This window comes from Lissotriton helveticus, chromosome 1_1 (assembly GCF_964261635.1).
Source record: "Lissotriton helveticus chromosome 1_1, aLisHel1.1, whole genome shotgun sequence".
Lineage (NCBI taxonomy): Eukaryota > Metazoa > Chordata > Amphibia > Caudata > Salamandridae > Lissotriton > Lissotriton helveticus.
The window spans coordinates 1,405,563,170-1,405,586,132 of NC_136057.1; the positions used below are offsets into that span (position 1 = coordinate 1,405,563,170).

At 41.1% G+C, this 22,963-nt stretch overlaps 1 protein-coding gene and 1 long non-coding RNA gene across 51 annotated transcripts in view; one reads left to right on the forward strand and one right to left on the reverse strand.

The window, feature by feature from the left end:
• The window catches only part of NFIX (nuclear factor I X), a 5,476,577-nt gene that overhangs the window by 3,810,901 nt on the left and 1,642,713 nt on the right, over positions 1-22,963 (reverse strand). The window lies entirely within an intron of this gene.
• The window catches only part of LOC144826393 (uncharacterized), a 221,700-nt gene that overhangs the window by 67,215 nt on the left and 131,522 nt on the right, over positions 1-22,963 (forward strand). The window contains exon 2 of the long non-coding RNA XR_013609815.1: positions 15,659-15,803. This is a non-coding gene — a long non-coding RNA (uncharacterized LOC144826393). The remainder of the gene's footprint in view (positions 1-15,658; positions 15,804-22,963) is intronic.

The following is a 22,963-nucleotide window of genomic DNA, read 5'->3' on the forward strand; positions in this document are numbered from 1 at the left end:
CCTTACTGCCATGGCCAGCGCTCTTCCTGGTCTCCCTCCCTCATTATAAGCCCGGGCTCGCCAGTGTTTTCCTTTGAAATGTACCTCTCTCTGCGCTTCCGCTTCGTACTCCGACAATTTAGTTCTGAATGTGCTGTGCGCCTCCCCATCAATCCCCTGTGTCATGCAAATCTCTAAAGCTCTCAACTCCTCCTCCAACCTGCATAGTGTTCGCTGTATGTCCTTTAGCACCCCAGAGCTTTTGGCTATACACCACCCCCGTACCGTAACCTTAAACGCCTCCCACACTGTTTCTACACTACCCACCGTGTCTTTGTTTCGGGGAAAGAAGTCTTCTATATCGGTTCTAAGTTCTTCGCAGAAGACAGTGTCAATCAGGATGTTGGGATGTAGTCGCCAGAGCGGGCGTGGTTTGTGAAATCCAGGCATATCTAAAGATAGGAGAACAGGGCAATGGTCGGAATGTGTTCTAGGTAAATGTTGAGAAGTTAGAACGTTCGGGGCTAAATTCTGGGACACGAAGATGTAATCAATTCTAGCCCATGTGCCCGTGTAGGACGTAAAGTGTGTGCCCTCCAGCAATTCAGGGTGTAAGTGTCTCCAACTATCAATCAACCCCCCCTCCTCAACTATCCCCTCAAGGGAGTCTCTCGCCCTGGTGTGGTATGTTGAGCACCCATCTGCTCTGTCCAAGCTCGGGTGTAAGGCTACGTTAAGGTCTCCGCCCCAGACCAGATACCTGGAGCCAACATCCAATATATCTCCCCAGAGTCGGGTGAAGAAATGAGGGTCATCAACATTGGGAGCGTAGCAGTTGGCAATGGTGATCGTCTCCCCGCCCAGTCTCCCCCAGATAATGACATATCTTCCCTCTCTATCCGTTTGTTGCTCCTGTAGTATAAATGGGAGAGTTCGGTGTATAAGAATGGCAGTGCCTCTAGCATATGAAGAGAAATTTGAGAAAACTCTCACCCCCGCCCATCTCGCACCGAATGTAGAAGCAGTTGATGGGGGAATATGAGTCTCTTGTAGCATAACCACCTGCACATTGTGTCTATCCCAATACGCCAACAATTGTCTACGCTTACGTGCATCTTTTAGCCCTCGTACATTCCAGGATATAAAATTACATCGGTTATCAGTCCCCGCACCTGGATCGGCTCAATTGGCTGCGCTGTAAAAATGTGCGGTGCATCCTCCCCAATCGCAAAGTGTCATTAGCAATACTCCAATTCACATTCCTCAAGTATATGACTGTGGCCTTTGTCTTGTGTATCATATCTACATACAGTTCACGTAACAACCAAACATTCCCCCAGTCCCCTCCCACCTCCCACAGAGGCAACCCCAACTTGCCAGTGCTATCTCCCTCCCCTTCCCTCCCCAACTCCCTCAACAACCAGGGATGATAATAATCCCAGCTATAACAACAGTAACTGCATGGGTAATGCCCGTTAGGAACCATTCTAGGTGGCGACACAACAACCCCTCTTCTCCATCAGCTGCCCATGGTAGACCAACCTCAGCTATAGGGAGAGAGGGGGGTACCTGGCAACGCAGTAATGCTTCAGCGTTTCTCAGGTCTCAGCCCTCGCTCATCTTATCGGGAAGGGGGAGACGGTCGGGCCGTAACTACAGCCCCCATCGCTCTGTGTACCCCATATCAGTACTCACATACAGGAACCACAGCAACGTCCAATGGTGTAGTAGTAGCGGGGTCAGTGTTCATCATCTTCAAGCCGGTCATTTCCGTGATCAAGTTCATCCGCCTCCTCCCTATGCTGGTGTGCTGATCTTTTACCTGCTTAATGAAGTCCTCAACTTGCTGCGGTTTCGTGAAAAACTTTTGGCGCACTTGATAAGTGATTCGCAGTCTAGCCGGATAGAGTAATGCGTAGTCAATTTGTAGGGTCCGAAGCTTTGCTTTAACTTCCAAAAATTTGCGCCGCTCTTCCTGTACCATGGGTGTGAAGTCAGGATAGATTGTGAATTCGTTACCATCACATATGAGCTTGTTGGAAGAGCGAGCTGCTCGTAAAGCCGCATCTCTATCCCTGTAGTTTAGCAGACGGGCTATGATAGGCCTCGGCTTCATGCCCGGCTTGGGCACCGGTCCCAGGGACCTGTGCGCCCTCTCCACTATAAACTGGGGGGAGAATGCTTCCGATCCCACTGCATTCCTCAACAGACGTTCCACATATTCCTCCATTCTCCCCACATTGGTGGATTCCGGAATTCCAACTATGCGTATGTTATTACGCCGGCTTCTCGCTTCCAAATCCTCATTCTTAGCCGCAATGGTGCGCAATAAGTTATCCATTCGTGCTAGACGTGTTGTATGTTGTCCGGAGGTGTCCTCGACATCCGATACCCGCTGTTCCACTTCCTTCAACCTCCCCTCGTGGACCTCCAATTTGTGGACTACAGCATCCATACGGGACGACATCCTGTCCACCTTGTCCGCAATGGTTGCGAATCCCTGGCGCATTTCACGAAGAAGTTCCTGGGTATCCGTGGAGGTGGTCGCCTGGTTATCAGGAGGATCGTTAGCCTCTATTCGTTTCTGAGATTCCGGGCTGGTGCGATTCGTCTTCTTTGCGGCATCAAACGTGAGCTTCGGTTGCCGCGTGTCAGGCCGACCCATCTTAGCGGCTCAGCAAATGCGGGTGAATCCGTGAAATGGAAGAAAGCAAGAGCCGTTCCGCCTAAGCAATCCCACTGTTCAGCAGAACCTGCCGTGGAGCTCCCTCCTACAAGTCGTACTCCGGTATGGAGCAGCACCTGCGCACGTGGGGGGAGAGAGGGGGGGCACGGGCAGCAGGTGTGGGTAGGCGTTCGTCGCTGCCCCCGGGCACAGCACACCCCTCGGCGTTAAACCTGGCAGTCTTTCGGGAATACGACAGTGCAGCCTTCCCTCTGTGTAACACTCAGGAGCTCGCCACCAAAATGTCAGCTGTCATAGGACGGTCGTTTGTCGTGTATGAGCGTATGCCAGGCGGGGGTATGAAGCAGATTCCCCAGTCGGACTTTAGAAATGTAGGCCCAGATTCTCGATGGATTGAGGGTGTATGCACCGCAGTTACGTGTTGCGACCAAGCACTCCCCAGTCACACACGTCGCATAGAAGGATGTCCAGTATCCCCTCAGCAATCCGTGAAGTGAGCTTATGTCCCACGCAATGCCAGGATGGGAGGGTTATGGTATAGTGATAATCTGCAGCCCCGGCCCCCAGCCAGCAGCCCTCGCACCCCAGTGCACACACGCAGGCTCAGGATGAGGTTCTATGGCCGGAGCGGTGGGAGTCACTGCCGGTGGTAATGCCCCAGATAAGTTCCACTTATGCGCAATGTAGATGCCTAGCGGGGGAGCCCCTGCACCGAAGGCAAGGAGAGTTGGGGCTCCGGAGGGACCAATGGCAGCAGGGCCCCTTTCCCGAACTGGCCGTCACTCTTGATGGGGAGATGGCAGGGTGGGAGTCACGCTCCGCAGAGTCAGGCCGCGCCTGATCAGCAGGAATAGCAGAAAAGCCGTCAGATTACCTCGGTGAGCAGGAGGGACAGGGTATCACCTTCTCCGCTGGCAGTGCTCCTCCGTGAGGGGAAGACCGGGTCCGCTGTCCTTCACCGCCGTGTTTTCGCGGCCTTCCTATGTTTTCGCGCCTTTCAGGGCCCAGTTGGCGCTCGTGAAGCCCCGACCTCGCGTCCGCAGGCCAGCCGGCCGGGCGTGCTGGAGTCTCCGGCAGCAATCCCCGCTGCGCACTAGAATGTCTCTACCGGTGGCATACAGCAGTCGATCCGCTCCAGACTTTCACCGGAGCCTCCGCGCAGTCCCCTGAGCAGGCGAGGGCAATTTCAGCCCGATCAGTCGCCGATAACAGGATCGATTATAGGATATTTGTCGCCAGGATGTGGGAGCCTTACAAAGAGGCTACCATTCACAAGTGCGCCACCTAGCGTCCCGCGAACCAGTAAACGTTCCGTTTGCGCAACTGTCGCGTTAGAAAACAACATCGTGACACGTCGCGTAAGCGCGACGTATTGCGTTGCCGCATAATGCGTCTTATGACGCGCCGAGTTAGCGCACCCGGAAGTGCTCCGGAGCGCGAACCGAGGCGCGGTGCGGAGCGCGTAACGTAAGCGTAACAGGTCATGTGACTTGTTAATAAAACTTTCTATTGGTTCATTTCACTTTTGGTTTCCTAATGATGTAAGGCTAGGTCATGTGACCTAAAAATAACACTTTTCATTGGTTTAGAACATTTTTTTTCCCAAATGATGAAAGCCTCCACCTTTTTTCTCACTCTGACTTTCAACTTTGTGAGAGGAAGACCTATTTTCATTATTAAGACATGGCTTCAATAGTAGCTGCCGCTGGTGCACCCCCACCACCACCACCACCTCCTAGGAAGGAAGGACCACCTACCCAGTTCCTTCCAACCCAGAGGAGGAAGAGGAAGAAGAAGAGGAAGAGGAAGTAGAGGGGAGGCAGTTCTTACGTGAAGAGCCCCGGAAATCCCACCACAAAGACAGTTTTATTTGGCAGTTTTATTCTTTTCCTCAAGGCCAAAAAAAAGTGAATGCTCGCCACGTGACATGCCTCATATGTAAAGATGTTTTATCTAGAGGCACAGATAAAAAGTATAGTTACGGCAACTATACTATGCACCGTCATATGCAGAGGTGGCATCCACTGAATTACAGCGTTGCAGAGATGCGTCACCTCCAAGACAACCCACCAACTCCTGTGGCCAGTACATCGGCACAGGTAACTCTGTCGGGGCCAGAGGTGCGGGAAACGGTGCCAAACATTCAACAGAATTTTGTGCACATGAAGATAGTGTGCCTCTATTGTGGTGACCTACTCTCATGTGCAAATATGAGTATCAATTTGATAAACAGAGCATTTGAAAACCACAAGTGCTCAAAACGCCCCAAAAAATAAAAAAATGTTGTGCTCCTGTTGAGCCCTTTGTAATGCCTGTTTTTCGTTGTTCCCCCTCAAAAAAAACAAAAAAAATATAAAACCGTTCAAAAAATACAAAAAAAGTAAAAAAAATTCAGAAAAATAATAAAAAAATATAAAACAAAAATAATTTAAAAAAAGTTCTTTTCAGAACTACCTCCCCTTTATAAAAAAATTGCTAGAATGTTTAGCACTCTGGCAACCTCTATTTCTTTTGGTTTGCTTCCCGGTTCGCTCGCCGGTACGCGAACCGGGAGCGAACCAAAAAAAAAAAAAAAAAAAAAAAGAAGAGTAAGTATAAGGGAAGGAAACAGAGAGTAATGTTAAAAGAAAGACAGCTATAGGGAGTAACACAGACTGTTTAATAGATCTATTTACCGAAGAAAAGATGGAAGAGGGTATAATTGTGAAAAACAAAATAGATAAGGAAGTGGAAGAAAAAAAGGAGAGTAGAAGAATAATAAACAAGAGTTTCTTAGAGAATGTGAGTGAATGTTCAAAATAAGATTAAAACATGTGGAATAACAGAGAGAAAAAACAGAAAGCAGAAAATAAGAAGTAACAGAAAAGGAATGATTGAAACAGCAAAGAAATGTAAATAACATAGGGGCATATTATCAACATAGGTGATAAAATTATCGCTGCTTTTATCGGCAGAAATCTGCCACTAACGCCGCTTTTGCGGCAGTTTTCTGCCGATAATGACTGCTTTTATCGGCAGAAAACTGCCGCTAAAGCCGCTTTTGCGGAAGAAAACTGCCGCTAAAGCCACTTTTGCGGCAGTTTTCTGCCGATAAAAGCAGCGATAATTTTATTGCCTGTGTTGATAATATGCCCCTTAGTGTGCTTGAACTACAGAGAGAAAGCATAATGAACAAGTAGTGAAAGAGTGATCAGTCAGAGACAGTGAGAGTAATAGAGACGGAGTGAGTGAACAAGAGTGAGGAAGTATGAGAAGAGAGGGACTGAGAAAAAGAATGGAAGGAGTAGAGTAAGTAAGTAATAGAGAAAGGAATGAGGGAAGTAGCAAAGGCAGGAAAGTGAGGGTTAAAGAAATGAAGTAGTGAAACTAATAGAAGTTAAATGTGATAGAAATGTAACAAAAGAGTACAAAACATTTACCTTATAATTGTCGTTAACTTAGTCACTTGTTATTTTTATACTTTCAATCTGTGAAAGAGAGAACAAACATTTGAAAAATATTAAAACATGTATTTAAAAATTAGAAAAGACAAGGGAAAAGATTGAAGGACAAACAGTTTTTCAACAACTTTGACACTTACAGAAGCCTCTGCTTCTCCATGCCCCTACACAGTCCTAAAAATATACATTTTAAACTAACAGTATCTTGATGCAGATGAAGTGCGGCCTATCTTGCAACATGGTGCATCTTTTGCACTGCTGCTGTCTCACAAAAGTGACTCAACGGTAGCGCAAAAGAGGTGCACAGCCATCATAAAACTGTCCCTAACATTTTAAATGATTGTTTCAGGATGCCAATAAGGTGTGTCCTATCCAGAGGTTTGTTTGAGGTGAGGCCTACTCAGGGTTGCAGATGAAATTTAGAGTTGTTGAAGAGTACAGAGGAGATAATACATGTTCATGCCTACCAATGAAGTGAGTCATGTCCACTTTACTCTTGAACAAAGGCCAGACCTTCTCTGTTTCCCTGGACAGGCCTAAACTTGATCTGCACAATGTGATTCATAATATTAGGAAACACAGGTGATGTAATTGAAAAACGTGCAATTTCTTTTGCTCATTTCACAATCACATCACTTGTGTTTCCTTTGCTTAGGTATCTCATTGTGCAGATGTAGTCCAGCATATGAAAGAGTACGTAGAAGTACAGCACTGCATGCAACAACTTTGACACTTACTGAAGCCTCAGCTTCTGCATGCCCCCTACACAGTCCTAATTATATACATTTTAAACTGACGGTATCTTGTTGGAGATGAAGTGAGGCCTATCTTGCAACATGGTGCATCTTTTACACTGCTGCTGCGTCACAAAAGTGACGGAACAGCGGCGCAAAAGAGGCGCACGGCCATCATAAATCTGCCCTTAACATTTTAAATGATTGTTTCTAGATGCTGATAAGGTGTGGCCTATCCACAGATTTGTTTCAGGTAAGTCCTACTCAGGGTTGCAGATGAAATTTAGGCTTGTTGAAGAGTACAGAGGAGATAATACATGTGCAGGCCTACCAACGAAGTGAGTCATGTCCACTGCACTCTTGAACAAATGTCAGACCTCCTTTGTCTCCTGGAACAGGCCTAAACCTCATCTACACAATGTGATGTGTAATGTTAGGAAACACAGGTAATTTAATTGAAAAACGTGCAATTTTTTTTGCTCATTCCACAATCACATCACCTGTGTTTCCTTTGCTTAGGTATCTCATTGTGTAGATGTAGTCTATCATATGAAAGACTACGTAGAATGTGAGCACTGTATGCAACACCTTTGACACTTACAGAAGCCTCAGCTTCTCCATGCCTACTACACAGTTCTAAATGTATATCATAAATACAAAAAGTACAGAATTAATTATACATGTTAAATGGTTTATTTTTGCTGTTCTCAGAATTTATCAAATTTCACTAAAAACAGTGACTTGAAGGTATTCATCATATAACAGCGGGGAAAAAAACACAATCAAAATGATTGTGTTTAAAAAACCCATATAACATAACCAATCAGAAATCAGAACTCCTGAAAAATAACTTACTTTCCATGACGTCGAAGGATATCCTATGAACAGCTTACACTCTTTTGTGCTGTTATTATTTTCAGCCCGCCACTTTCTGAAAGAAAAGCTCCATCGTTTTGACAAATATGTTACATACAATAAATGACTTCTTGCTCTCTACCGCACTTTTCCACAAGGCCAAATCGTGTAAGAGCCATTTATAACTCTTGGAATTCTTCTAAGCAAATCCCATCATTTTGTATTTCCGCAACTTTCAGAAAGAAAACGTTCAAGATCACTTTCACAATCCTGTACTAGTAATATCTCACCCTTCTTGCTCACTCATGTTCCACATTTCCTATGACACTGATACTGCTTACTATGAAGCAGACTTACACTACCTCTATGACTACTACAATTATTTAATTCTCTACATCACTTTTAATCACAAAGCAATTTAAAACAGTAGATAAAATTATATCAACCCCTAGAATCATTATAGGCCAGTTACCTACCCTAAATTCTCTTTTCTGAAAACAGAAAGTAAGAATATTTTTAAGTAAAAAGGCAACATTGTATCGTAGTCAAATAGGAATCATTTACGAAACAGCAGCTTTTTTTACATTTTCAATAAGCTGTGTAATAAGCGGATCTTGTCAAAGGACCATCATGTCATATAATAGCTGCAGTTAAAAATGTTCTTCCTAAAATAAACGACTGTGTAGCCACAACATTTGTAATTAAAGTTGAAGACTTACTTTCATCAGGTTTATATAGTTGGAATTTTAAAATGACATTATAACCAAAAGTTTGGTCAAATAATCTAGACAGCATTGCAGACTTACATTACCTCTACTTCATGCATGTTTTGATTGGCTGCTTGAATTAGCTTATAAAAAGAAACAGTTTTTCTGAACTCATTCAAAGTGCAGCTATTTTTCCATGACGTTAAGTGTTATGGTAAGAACACCGTTTGCTTTGGGAATACTCTGTTGTCCTTTAACTAATCCGTGCCCACCACTTTCTGTAAGAAAACCTTCTTTTTTTCCAGGAACTATTTAAAACTTAAAAATTAACTTTTGACTCTGTACTACACTTATCCTCAAGGCCAAATAGTGGAGGAGCCATTAGAACCTCTTGAAATTCCTCAGAGCAAATCCCGAGATTCCTTCCCTAAAATTTTGGTTTTAAAAACACCAGGTAAGAATTTTTAAGGTCAAAAGGCAATTTTTTTTTTAAAGTTAAAACAGAATCATTGCAGAATGACCAGCCGTTTCTAGACTTTAAATAAGCTGTGTAATGTCCTGATGTTGTTGAAGGACCGTCATGATATATAATTGCTGCAGTTACAAAAGTCCTTCCTGATATTGACAGCTGCGAAGCCACAAACTTTTTAATTAAAGTTGTCAATTTTGTTCCATCAGGCCTACATCGTTGGAACATTAAAATGACATACTGGCCATATGTTCGTATAAATAATGTTGACAACATTTCAGACTTACATTGGCTACACTCCATGTTGTGATCAGCTGCTTTTACTAGCTTATTAAAGGCACTGATTTACTGTCTGGCAAAGTTAAATATATACATTTTTCTGAGTCTACACTAGTAGTACTTGATACCCTACAGTTCTCGCAGTCATGCTGCCATTGATAAGAAAGCCCAAACAGGTGATCTACATCTACACCTTCATCATGCAATACATCAAGCATATACATTAAAAACTCCTGACAATCTTGCTGAATATTTTGAGAGAATTGTGTTTGACCTGAACATCTGTCTAACAGATTTCGAATTTCAGACACACTTTCTATTTTTGTTCTATCAGTGCTACATTTCTCTAGCACAGAATTCAACAAACTGCAAAATCTTTGATCCGAATTGACCACAATCTCTTGTTTTACATTTTCTAGAGAAAACAAAACATTAACCACTACATTAGCATAGCAGTTGACACCAGAACTGTTTTCAAATTGAAAACCAACAACATCTTCAACAAAATCCTTTTTCTTTCTGCTTATAATTTCTGGTTCATCGACTTTTCGTCTTTTTGCTACAACCTCCCTACTATTGGTCACATTTCTTCGTTTCCGGCCTACCACACGTTTCTCAAACAAAGGATATTGAGGCAAATGTGGCGCATACTCTCTTCTTAACCTATTGTATTCCTTAACACAATCTAGATCCGCACAAATGTTTGTGACATCACACTCAATCAAGTACAATCCCGATAAAGTTCTAACTCGTGACAATGCCACATATGCCATACCCTCCTTGAACACAGAACTGCCAATATTCACCAATGCACCGTCTACACTTAAGCCTTGCGATTTATGGATTGTCACCGCATATGCCAAGCAAACAGGAAACTGCTTACGGCGAACATATAAGTCTTTTACAAGCAAAAACCTAGCAGAGCAACGACCAATTAGCTGTACTTCCTCAATGCCATCAAATTTAATTTAAAAAAATTAAATTCCATCTCTATTTCTGTATTTCACAAAATCAACAACATTACCCATTGATCCATTTACCAGACCTCTTTCAACATGTAAATTCCTTCTTAAAATTATACGGCAATTTAAGCACACATTCAGAGTCTTTTCAAAACCTGCAGTTTTAGATATAGTCTTCTCTAATGAATCCAATTTTGATTTCAAATTCTCAGACAAAATAATTGTTGATCCCATATGCTCTACTCTGTCAATAGCTTCCAGTTTCACAATCTCTTGGTTTTCTAAATACAACATTTTGTTGTTGAAGATGGCACATTCTGCAAGAGTTGGCATCAAACATATTCCAGATTTCTTCTTAGTAATTTTCTGAAAAATATTCTCAGGCACAACGTCTTGTTCTGGATACAAATTTGACAGTAATCGTGCATGTAAAGCTTCTTTCCCATGCTCGGTCACTTTTCCGATTCTAACATCTTGTAGAATATTCTTGTAATCTTCATCCTTCGCCTGACGCATATTTTCACGCAGTTCAGCATAATTGAAGTTTAACCATATATTAACGTTGCCAATGCTCCCTAGGCACTTCCTGGTATCTTCATGCGTGAGTATTTTGAACACAGGTTGTCCTTTCACTGGTGTCAGCTGCAGAAGATCACCGAAAACAATGATGTGTTTGCCACCAAATAACACATCATACTCTGTTTTGAGAACTTCTTGCATTCTCAAATGCACAAAGGCAAGCATGACATTGGAAACCATGCTTACTTTGTCAATGATAAGAAGTTTCATTTTCTTCAAGACTCTTGAAACTTCACAACAAGCATCTCCAGATAACTTGTGGTATTGTAATTTGTTATCATGCTCCACTGGCAGCATCAGTAGACGATGCAAAGTAATACCTTTAATGTTATGTGCTGCCAGTCCAGTTGGAGCGGTGACAACACAAGACAGCGATGACTCAGTCCTTTTCTGCAAATAACATGAAATTGCTTTAATGAGGAAACTTTTTCCAGTTCCCGCTTCTCCACTCACGTATAGTCGGACAGGCTTCAACGACGTACATGAGCACTCTTTCTTCTCATGACTTAATCCATGATCAATTTGGTTGGTAACTTCGTCATATATTTTTCTCTGCTCAACGTTGAGTTGTCTTTCCAAGTCTTCTAAGTTAACCGCATCCTCCTGAGCATGTGCCATGGCTCTTTCCACTTCAATCATGGCAGTGGCAGCTTCATTTTCGATAACTGGTCCTCCTAGTGGATCCTGACTCAATGAAACAGAACTCTGACTGTCCTGAGAACTGTCTCTAGCAATCTCGGCTGCAATCGTTGCTTCCTGCTCGATTTCCGCATTCAACATTCCTAGATATTTGGGAAAAACAGGACATTCCATGGTCTCCTTGGCGGCATTGAAAGAGTCTTCATAACAGAGGAAATCTCCAAGCAGTTCCTCTTCTGCACGCCAAGGCTTGAAAAGTTGCAAAAGTGCTAAATAGAAAAATTCTTTTTTTTCAGGAGATTCGCCACTCAATTTTCGATGGTTTACCAAGTGGCATTTCCTTTGCTTGACAAGACATCCCTCACTTCCAATTACAGCATACACTCCTTTATCAATATCTTCTTTGATGTTCCTCTTGAATATGTAAATTTGTAGAACCTCATACAGACAAACATTCTCGAGGTGACTGCTTCTATTTGGATAATATGTATCCAACATGTTGGTCTTCAAAATATCGGTACTGTTTGGCTCCTTTTCCGCCAAATACTCAATTTCCCGCACAGGTTTCAGAACTCGATTACGCGTTGCAGCAAGACCAAGACTCGCCCAAACGATACTCCTGGATTTGGCATAGAGACTTGCTGAAGATAACCGGTCAGAACATTCGTAAGCTCCGATTTCTCGATGTGACAACATCTTCAGACTGAAACTGTACAACTTCTTACTGAGGCTCTTTTCATGGGAAATGTCCTCCCACATATCCTTCAATTCTGTCTTTTCTTTTTTGGTGATGTAAGATGTCACATACTGAGCCACAGCCATACAGTTATCAGCCACAAACTGTATATCCATGTTAGCATTCCACATGGACAAAATCACTGGGTTGTAGTCGTTGATGTACTTGGACTCTTCGTTCCTTTTCAAATTGTATGTGTTTTTAGGTGATTTCTTCATCACATTATGTCGCAGCGAAGACATCAAACTGTTCACTCTTCCTTTAGAAATCACCGGTCGTGGAAAGGCGAAACGACATTTGGTGTAGAACTTGTCCTTGTTTCTGAATTTACGACGACAGTACTTTCCACAACGATGGCTTTGGAAGCGTAAAACTTGTTCTCTTAGGCTTTTCTCTTTCTTTGCGTTTGGAACAGCACATGTAGAATACTGTTCTATGAAACTCATCACTAAGTCTTCTGGATCTGTTCCAAATTTAGGTGCATCCTTGATCCACAGCAGCATATGTATATGAGGAGTACCTCTTGCTTGGTACTCCTTTCTCCAGAAGAAATCCAACACCTCTCCAAGAGGTGGATTTTTCTTGTTCATGATGAAAGACATTATAGCTTCAAATCTATGATTGAAGTACCTGCATACATTCACTGGATCCAAAGAGCACAGTTCTCCGGGTGTCTTGAATTCGATATTTTCAATGTTTCCATTTGCCTCTCGTAGAAATTCAAGTAAGTCTTCCCAGCCATACTCGGCACAGCTGAGAGTGAGGAACCATGTGGGAGTTCCTAAGTTCCTCAGCATACATTTTAAATCACCATGACGACGGTACCAGTACTCATTAGTACCACGCTGACACGCCATGAGATTAATCAGGTGAGAATCCAAAATACTGTCTTGCACATTGACTTTATCCATAAAGTCACTTGCCGAGATGTTTTGCATCTGTATACCACTTTTCAAGATGTGGTTCACTGCATATGACAGTCCAGACAGATCGCTTTCAAACAGGAGATGAAACAAATACGGAATGCATTGTCGAAACCTAGGATCTTCTGCATACAATCGTAAAGTCCGGTATTCAGAAGCAGGAATTTGATGAGGTCGCTCATCATATCTTCCTCCTTGACCTGTTGGAAATAGCTGTGGGAAACACCGAGCTTCCAAACTTTCCTCCCAAACACTAATTGGACTCCTTTGGCTTGTTTCATTTGAAACAACTCAATAGCATTCCCCATGACTTTCTTGGAATGCAAAGGATGAACACTATAATGTTCATATATTTCTTCACTTTTAGAGGGTTCTACTTTCTCAATTTGACCACCACACAAATCACTATCCTCTTCTTCACTTACTTCCTCTTCTGCAACATATACATTCTTATAGTACTTATTGCTTTTTTTCAAATACAATGTTGCCTTTTTGACTTTCCTAACATCCACTAAATCTTGCCATATTTTCTTACTCTTTGTCGGAACCCCATTAACTAAGATAACCAGAGGTTCCTCTTCCACTTTTTCTACTCCAATTGTATTAATGTTTTTCTTCAAATCTAGAGGCAAATAAACAACTCTTCCCTTTAATCCTCTCTGTAAATCTGATGGAGGCAATTTCCCTGTCTTTGGCTCCATTCTTACAATAGCCTGAAAGGGATGGATACTTTGAATCAAAATAGATTCATAAGTATTTAAATCCTTCAATTCAGAAGGAATCTCAACCAATTCCAGATTATTATGAACCGCTCTAGCAGGCATCCGGTTTTGATTTAATTTGTTACAACAATAAGTACACACACGTTGATCCAATGCCAAATCAAAACAATTTTCTACCATCAAGTATGTTGCGAAATCCTTCCATTCACAATTATTTTCCCTTTCACTTTTCGCATATAAATCCACTAACTTAGTCTGATTCTTATAATAAGTGCGTCGACAACACACACAAGTGAAATTAGGCCTCTCACTTGATTTCACCTGAAACGTGGCAATTTCCTTCTGAAAATTATCTGTACTGGAAACCTGTACACTATCTTCCACATTACCCTCTTCTTCTGGGTCAATTTCAACATTCTCCTCTTTACTTCCAAAGTAACAAAACTCAATTTCTTCACAAATATTCTTCACATCTATTTCAGAACCATGCAAAAGAGCATTGCATAATTGTTTAAGCATAATTGCTGGACTCTTAGCATAATACAACATTCTAACTAATTTCCTCACTTTATTATGATGCACTGCTAGCATCCTGAAATGATGAAAAACACTCTGGCATACTCTCCTGGAAAGACAAGCCAGTGAATGACCATGCAAACCTGTCACTTCTCTCACTCTGCAAGGATCTAATTCTTGCAACAACATCATTTTCTGCTTCAAACTTTTCTTATTAAATGTCCGTACAAAATCACAAAGCAAATTGATGGAATCCTGTCGCACACTGCAAATACTACTACACTTCCAGGTGTACACAGGTCCCTTAGGACGTCTTCCTAAAACCTCATTACCTAACACCTCTTCTGCCTCTGTTGTCACAAGTTTTTCTTTTTCAACTGGACAACCATCTTTCACCTCATAAGCTCGACCACTGGTGTCAACTGCATGCACCAAATCATTATCCTGGAAATAACTCTCCTCATTAAAAAATGCCTCACAACTTGAACTATGCATCCATTCTCCTGAAAAAACTTCACAAAAATTACTACGATTAACTGTTCTCTTCCATCTAGTATTTCTTTTGAAATCATAAATTGCCTTGTTTAGCTTCCTAATTCTATTGATTATCAAAAGAAATAACTTTCGCTTAATTTCAAATGCCTGATCAATAACTTTCTCCACTTTTTTTTTCTCTTATAAAAAACCACTTTCTGTTGACCTTTCTTAATATTTTTTAACAAATTGCCAATTATCCTGTTGCGGAACCTTCGTCTACGAATGTCCCTAAGCTGTTGTTTCCTTCTACTATCATGCACAGAGTTATCTCCTGCTCTAGCAGTAACATTTTTGATTGGCCTTTCCTTTCCGTTTAAATTGCTTCTCTTTTTCTGGACTAAAACATTTTCTGTAGTACTACTTTTTTTTCTACAAATGTTTCTTATGAATGATTTCGTTGTCTTACCCGGAGCTTTCTTGGTGACTTGACGAGTTTTTATTGTAGAGGACTGCTGCAACAATTTATTAAGCTGCTGTCTTTGACGTTTTGCAGCCTTTCGGATTCTACCCTTAGACGGCATTCTCTAATTTCGAAATGATCTGCAGTTGAATCTGTGGTAAAATATAATAAAAAATGTTATTAACCACTATTACCAAACAGTAAATCAATAACAGTCGTCAAAAATTTAACACACTACTTGTCATTTTTACATAGAATAATTTTTAGTGCATTGGCAAATTTAGTATTCACAAATAGTAGCAAAGAAATGGAATGCTTCTACATTTTACCTGTGATGTTTTATATGTGAATCTGATCTAATTTTATGAGCATATTTGACTATTTTATTAAAGACACTACACATAACCTGTTTTTGAAGTTGTGTTTAATTTTAAATGAAACGGTTTACATTTTTACTTTTCATTTCCAGTAAATTTTAAAAATAAATGTTTATAGTTCCATAGGCTCAAGCAGGTCAGCTTCCCACCCTATGTCATACAATTCTGACAAATCGGCATCCTCATCATGTTCTTCATCATCCTCAGGATTTAAATCATCCAAGGGATCTACTTCCACTGACGTTTCAATGACAAGTTCAATGGTAAGATCGAGATCAACTGATTGCTCATTATCATTTATGGTTGATGTTGTCATTATCTTTAAAGAAAGAGAACAACAATGAGATGTTGCAGAGTAAGAGACAAATCTCAGAGACTATAATAGTAAAATTGTTTAACAAGAGTAACATTTTGCAGCTATTATTTAGCCATGTCCAGCGATGCTGAGGAGGTGAGGCCTATGTCCAAGTTTTCAGTGAACAGGACTCATCTCTTCTTAACCTTGGATAAGCCTCACCGACTCTGTGTCCCCTGCTCATACTTAAATGTAAAGGGGCAGATTTATGTTAACTGGCGCATCCCCACGGATGCACCAGTTAATGTGCACCGCTGCTCTGCCACCCATGGTGTGCCGCATTTACAATGTGGAGCACCATTGAGTAAAAACAGCACAGATGCGTCACGCATCTGTGCCGCAAAAGCAGCACATTGCAGGAATCACGTCGTAAGCGCGACATGTCTACTGCAATGCACAGGAGCAAGCCACACATTGCATGGTGCATCACTCCTTATGCCTGTTTCAAACAGGCGTAAGGATTTGATTCAGCAATGCTATAAAGCTGACTCAGTGAAATCTTCTAAATTTCACTGTGTTAGTTTTACAGGGCTTTCATGCAAATGAATGCCCACCCTGCAACAAAACGCCTATATGAAACCTGACGCAGGTTTCATGTGGCACAGGACTTTACAGCATGACACATCTGCCTAGATGCATCAAGTTGTAAATATGTCGCAACATAGCGCATCTTTTGCGCCGCCGCTACGTCACAAAAGTGACTCACAGCGGCGCAAAAGAGGCACACGGCTATCATAAATCTGTCCCTAACATTTTAAATGATTGATTCAGGATGACGATAAGGTGTGGCCTATCCAGATGTTTGTTTGAGGTGAGGCCTACTCAGGGTTGCAGATGAAATTTAGGCTTGTTGAAGAATACAGAGGAGATAATAAATGTGCAGGCCTACCAATGAAGTGAGTCATGTCCACTGCACTCTTGAACAAAGGCCAGACCTCTTCTGTGTCCGTGGACAGGCCTAAACCTCATCTGCACAATGTCATTCGTAAAGTTAGGAAACACAGGTGATGTAATTGAAAAATGTGGAGTTTCTTCTCCTCATTTCACAATCACATCACCTGTGTTTCCTTTGCTTAGGTATCTCATAGTGCAGATGGAGTCTAGCATATCAAAGAGTACACAGAAGTTGAGCACTGTATACAACAATTTTGACATTTACAGAAGATTCAGCTTCTTATCTTGTTGGAGATGAAGTGAGGCCTGTCTTGCAACATGGTGCATCTTTTGCATCACTGCTGCATCGGTTTCATTTGGCACGGGACTTTACAGCATGACACATCTGCCTAGATGCATCAAGTTGTAAATATGTCGCCACATAGCAAATCTTTTTGCACCGCCGCTGCGTCACAAAAGTGACACACAGCGGCGCAAAAGAGGCACACACCTATCATAAATCTGTCCCTAACATTTTAAATGATTGATTCAGGATGACGATAAGGTGTGGCCTATCCAGAGGTTTGTTTGAGGTGAGGCCTACTCAGGGTTGCAGATAAAATTTAGGCTTGTTGAACAGTACAGAGGAGATAATACATGTGCAGGCCTACCAATGAAGTGAGTCATGTCCACTTCAATCTTGAACAAAGGCCAGACCTCTTCTGTGTCCGTGGACAGGCCTAAACCTCATCTTCACAATGTCATTCGTAAAGTTAGGAAACACAGGTGATGTAATTGAAAAATGTGGAGTTTCTTTTCCTCATTTCACAATCACATCACCTGTGTTTCCTTTGCTTAGGTATCTCATAGTGCAGATGGAGTCTAGCATATCAAAGAGTACACAGAAGTTGAGCACTGTATACAACAATTTTGACATTTACAGAAGATTCAGCTTCTTATCTTGTTGGAGATGAAGTGATGTCTGTCTTGCAACATGGTGCATCTTTTGCATCACTGCTGCATCGGTTTCATGTGGCACGGGACTTTACAGCATGACACATCTGCCTAGATGCATCAAGTTGTAAATATGTCGCCACATAGCACATCTTTTGCACCGCCGCTGCGTCACAAAAGTGACGCACAGTGGCGCAAAAGAGGCATACACCTATCATAAATCTGTCCCTAACATTTTAAATGATTGATTCAGGATGACGATAAGGTGTGGCCTATCCAGAGGTTTGTTTGAGGTGAGGCCTACTCAGGGTTGCAGATGAAATTTACGCTTGTTGAAGAGTACAGAGGAGATAATACATGTGAAGGCCTACCAATGAAGTAAGTCATGTCCACTTCACTCTTGAACAAAGGCCAGACCTCTTCTGTGTCCGTGGACAGGCCTAAACCTCATCTGCACAATGTCATTCGTAAAGTTAGGAAACACAGGTGATGTAATTGAAAAATGTGGAATTTCTTTTCCTCATTTCACAATGTAAATGTAAATGTAGTATACTTGTAAAGCGCACAGCTGCCCCAGCAACGGGGCGTCCCGGCGCTGTATAACTCTGGGGAACCCGTCCTGGCTTTCCCTGTGGGATGGTCCCTTGCTGGGAGTCCCCAAGGTGGAGCCAGGCATCCCCGGAATTGGTGGGGCCGTTGTGGAGATTAGGAAAGCTAATGCCCAGAGTTGCCAAGTGGAACCCCTGATTAGAGTAAGCACCGAAGCGAGAATTATCGAGTCCGCTGACCAAGGTCCAAGACCCTGCCGCGTCGGGAATTGAACCCTGGTCCCAGGCTGACTTCTGCTCTCAGGCCTGCCGCCTCTAACCAGTGAGCCACACTACTCCACACCAGTGAGCCACACTACTCCACACCAGTGAGCCACACTACTCCACAATCACATCACCTGTGTTTCCTTTGCTTAGGTATCTCATTGTGCAGATGGAGTCTAGCATATCAAAGACTACGCAGAAGGTGAGCACTGTATGGAACATGGCTATCTAACTCAAAGAATCAAAATCTAATTTTGCCAAGCACACATGGGGGTGTATTTACAAGGACCTTCCACCACGGGAAAATGTCTTTAATTAAAATTTAAAAAATAACATCAAAGGGACTCAAATGCTTTTTAAATATACCCCAAGCAACCTATGAAACTCTAGCACTACATATCAAGAAACCTAATTGATTTCAAAAATCGTTTTTAAACACATCATCTAAATCAATTATATACCTACATTCAAGGGGAAATGACTTAAAATGGCCTAAGACACATGAAAGCGTTTTTTTAAGGCCCTTCCACCATTTTTGGGTCACTTTTACCATGGCTATGTAACTCAAAGAATTAAAATCTAAATTTGCCAAGCACAGATGGGGGCATATTTACAAGGACCTTGCACCACGGGGAAAGGTCTTAAATTAAAATGGGAAAAATAACATCAGAGAGACTCAAATGCCTTATAAATATGTCCCAAGCAACCTATGAAACTCTAGCACTACATATCCAGAAACCTAATTGATTTCAAAAAACGTTTTTAAACACATCATCTAAATCAATGATATACCTACATTCATCGGGAAATGACTTAAAATGCCCTAAGACACATGAAAGCGTTTTTTTAAGGCCCTTGCACCATTTTTGGGTCACTTTTAACATGGCTATGTAAGTCAAATAATCAAAATCTAAATTTGCCAAGCACAGATGGGGGCGTATTTACAAGGACCTTGCACCACAGGGAAAGGTCTTAAATTAAAATGGGAAAAATAACATCAGAGAAACTCAAAGGCCTTATAAATATGCCCCAAGCAACCTATGAAACTCTAGCAGTACATATCCAGAAATCTAATTGATTTCAAAAAAAGTTTTTAAACACATCATATAAATCAATTATATACCTACATTCAAGGGGAAATGACTTAAAATGCCATAAGACACATGAAAGCGTTTTTTTAAGGCCCTTGCACCATTTTTGGGTCACTTTTAACATGGCTATGTAACTCAAAGAATTAAAATCTAAATTTGCCAAGCACACATGGGGGCGTATTTACAAGGACCTTGCACCACAAGGAAATGTCTTAAAATAAAATGGGAAAAATTACATCAAAGGAACTCAAAAGCCTTGAAAATATGCCCCAAGCAACCTATGAAACTCTAGCAGTACATATCAAGAAACCTAATTGATTTCAAAAAACGTTTTTAAACACATCTTGTAAAGCAATTATATTCATACATTCATGGGGAAGTGAGTTAAAATGCCCTAAGACACATGAAAGCATTTTTGTAAGACCCTTCCACTATTTTTGCGTCACTTTTAACATGGCTATGTAACTCAAAGAAACAAAATCTATTTGTAAAACACTTGACACAAAGCAACATTTTAAATACACAACTTTCTTCATAATTTTCTCCCTAAAGCATACTATTCTCTATCTAAATTAAATGAATCTTTTCTCACCTTAGCAAATACTTTTTGAGTTTCAAAACAGTCTCAGACACACACCAATTTGTCTTCAGCAGAGCAAAAGGTATGCACTCCAGAGCCTGCAACCATCAATGGCACAGAAATGCTGTAATTCATCACATATATCTCTCATGTCACCCAATCAAAACTCTTCCCTCACTTTTTTCAAATCAACACCCTTCCCCCCTCTGCCCTTTCTGCCTTTTTTGCATAGCAACCACCTCCTGAAAGACCTCTGATGTTTGCAAGTTCACACAACAATGTTTCAATTGAACTCTGAACTCTTAGTACACCTGCATATCCAGTGCAATCTTTCATAAAATGATTTTTTTTTCTTGACCATTCAAATTACATCTTTCAAAGAACTCATCCATGCACCCTAACTTTCTGTTTTCAGCAATCAAAATCCACCAATCACTGCTACTGCTTCATTAACACAGAAACTCCACAGTTTTTTTCATTTTAAACTCTTATTTTTTCAACTGCCATTTCATTGCCACACTTCATCTGACTGCAGCAGAACCTTCTCTCAACATGTTTTCTGTCTGGATTGTTGGACATAGTTACATCTACTGGGCTCAAAGGTATGCTGATAACAGAAATTTACCTAACCTCAATTTACAAAATGTGGAAATTAAGTGGATTGGCCACAGAGGATTAAAATGTCACCAATTGATACCATTGGTGAAAACCTTTATGCATTTGCCAAAACCTGACCTGTTAATTGTGCACTGTGGAGGAAATGACTTGGGCACTTTGACTGGTGTAGGTCTGGAAATGTTTTTAAAAGACACCTTTGACCAATTGATGGCACTTTTTCCTCAAACTGCCTTGGTATATTCAAATATATGCCAAAGACAGAAATGGAGGTGGTCGAACCAATTTTGTCCACAAATTGAGAAATCGAGGAAGAATGTAAATAAGTCTGTTTCAGCTTACATGAGAGACCATGGAATGGGCTCCATGTACAACAATAACTTGCGTTACTACATGCAAGATATCTACAGAGGAGATGGAGTTCACTTCTCAGATGAGGGGAACAGAATTTTCATCCTCAATTTAAGACTGTGCATTGGTACCTACTTGTAGGTACCTACATCAGCCACAGGACCCAAAAGCTCTTTTCAGAGCTACCCTACATCTGATCACTCACAATTATCATTTTACTCTAACTTTTTTCACTAATTTTCACCAAAGTACGCTCCCCGGAGCGCTACCCGGTACGCGCACCGGACGCTAACCACGCGGAATTTTTAAAAAAAATGTATTTTTGTCGCACATATGGACCTCCTCAGCCACCCTCAGAAAACCTAGGGGGTCAGGATACGTCTACCGTGCCCCCTTCTACCCATTCTGAACATTATTTGCCCTCCATCTTGTATCTCAATTCTACCGAAACACAAAATGGAGTACTCCCGTAACGCTGCCGGTTCGCGTACCGGGGCGCGCACCGGGAAGCGCTCGCTCAAAAAAAGGTGGGAAAGTAATTCACAGAAAAACCACTGGAGACACTTTCACCAAATATAGATTAGCTCATACTACATACCAATCCCTACCATTTTCACAAATTTGATTGGAATTCCATTTAGCCATTTAGCCTGTAGACCTCTCTAAATACCCTGAGGTAAATTACTTCACAAAACACATCTGAAGTGTTGGAATTGACAACCAATTAAAATGTTACTTTCATTTTCTACTTTTTTTACCTGACATTTGATTGGTTATGTACCTGAATATATATAAAAAAGAGAGAGAAACACAGCCATTTTGACTACTACTTCCTGAACTACATTGCAAGATCATTTTCACTCACAACTTAAACTTGTTTTTAAAAGGTAAGATATTATTTTATAAATTTGAAAACATTTTCAGATAGTTTTATACTATCCCTCTGTAAGAGTTAGACATTGAGAAAGGCTTGTTTATTATAATTATGGATTGATTTAGGTTTCTGTGGTATAATTATGAATTTACTTAGGCTTTTTCACAGGCACTTTTTAATAGTACTACTTCACGCCTCAAAAGTACCTGTCTGAACTTAAACCCAACAGTGCCCTATCTCTACTGATATATTTATTTTTTATTCAAATTTCAGCACAAAAATGCAAGGAGAACAGAACGTTTCCTTTGAAATTGTCCTAGACATGAACAATGAGGAAATCATTGAACCCATTGACTTGGAATTCATGGATGAATCACGAGACCATGAACTTCTACAATGTGTAGAATCTGTGGATTTCTTACTTCAATATGAGGACGGTCAAATGTGGGAAGTTATGTTCAGTCAAAAAGAAGACATATCGGACAGTCAAATGTTAGACGTTCTATTAAATTTTGAAAAAGAATCAGAAAAATAAAATTATATTTAATATTAAAAAATTGAGTCTTTAATAATTTTTATATGTAATTCATAAACTAGTACCAAATTGATTATAATGTAAAGTCAGACTTATAGTATACTGTGCACAATCCCAAAAATAAATTTATATTTAATAATCATAAATACTGCTACTTAAATAAAAAAAAACAAAAAAGAAAACAACAAAAAGAACAATCAATAAACATACAATATTTCAAAATATCATAGTCTATCAATCTTTTTTCCTTATAGTACGCTCCCCAGACCGCTTCCCGGTGCGCGTACCGGACGCTCCCCACGCAAAAAAACAAAAACATTTTTTTTTTTTGTTGCCCCGCGGGGCCCTTTTAAAGCCTCCACATCAAACCTAGGGGGTCAGGG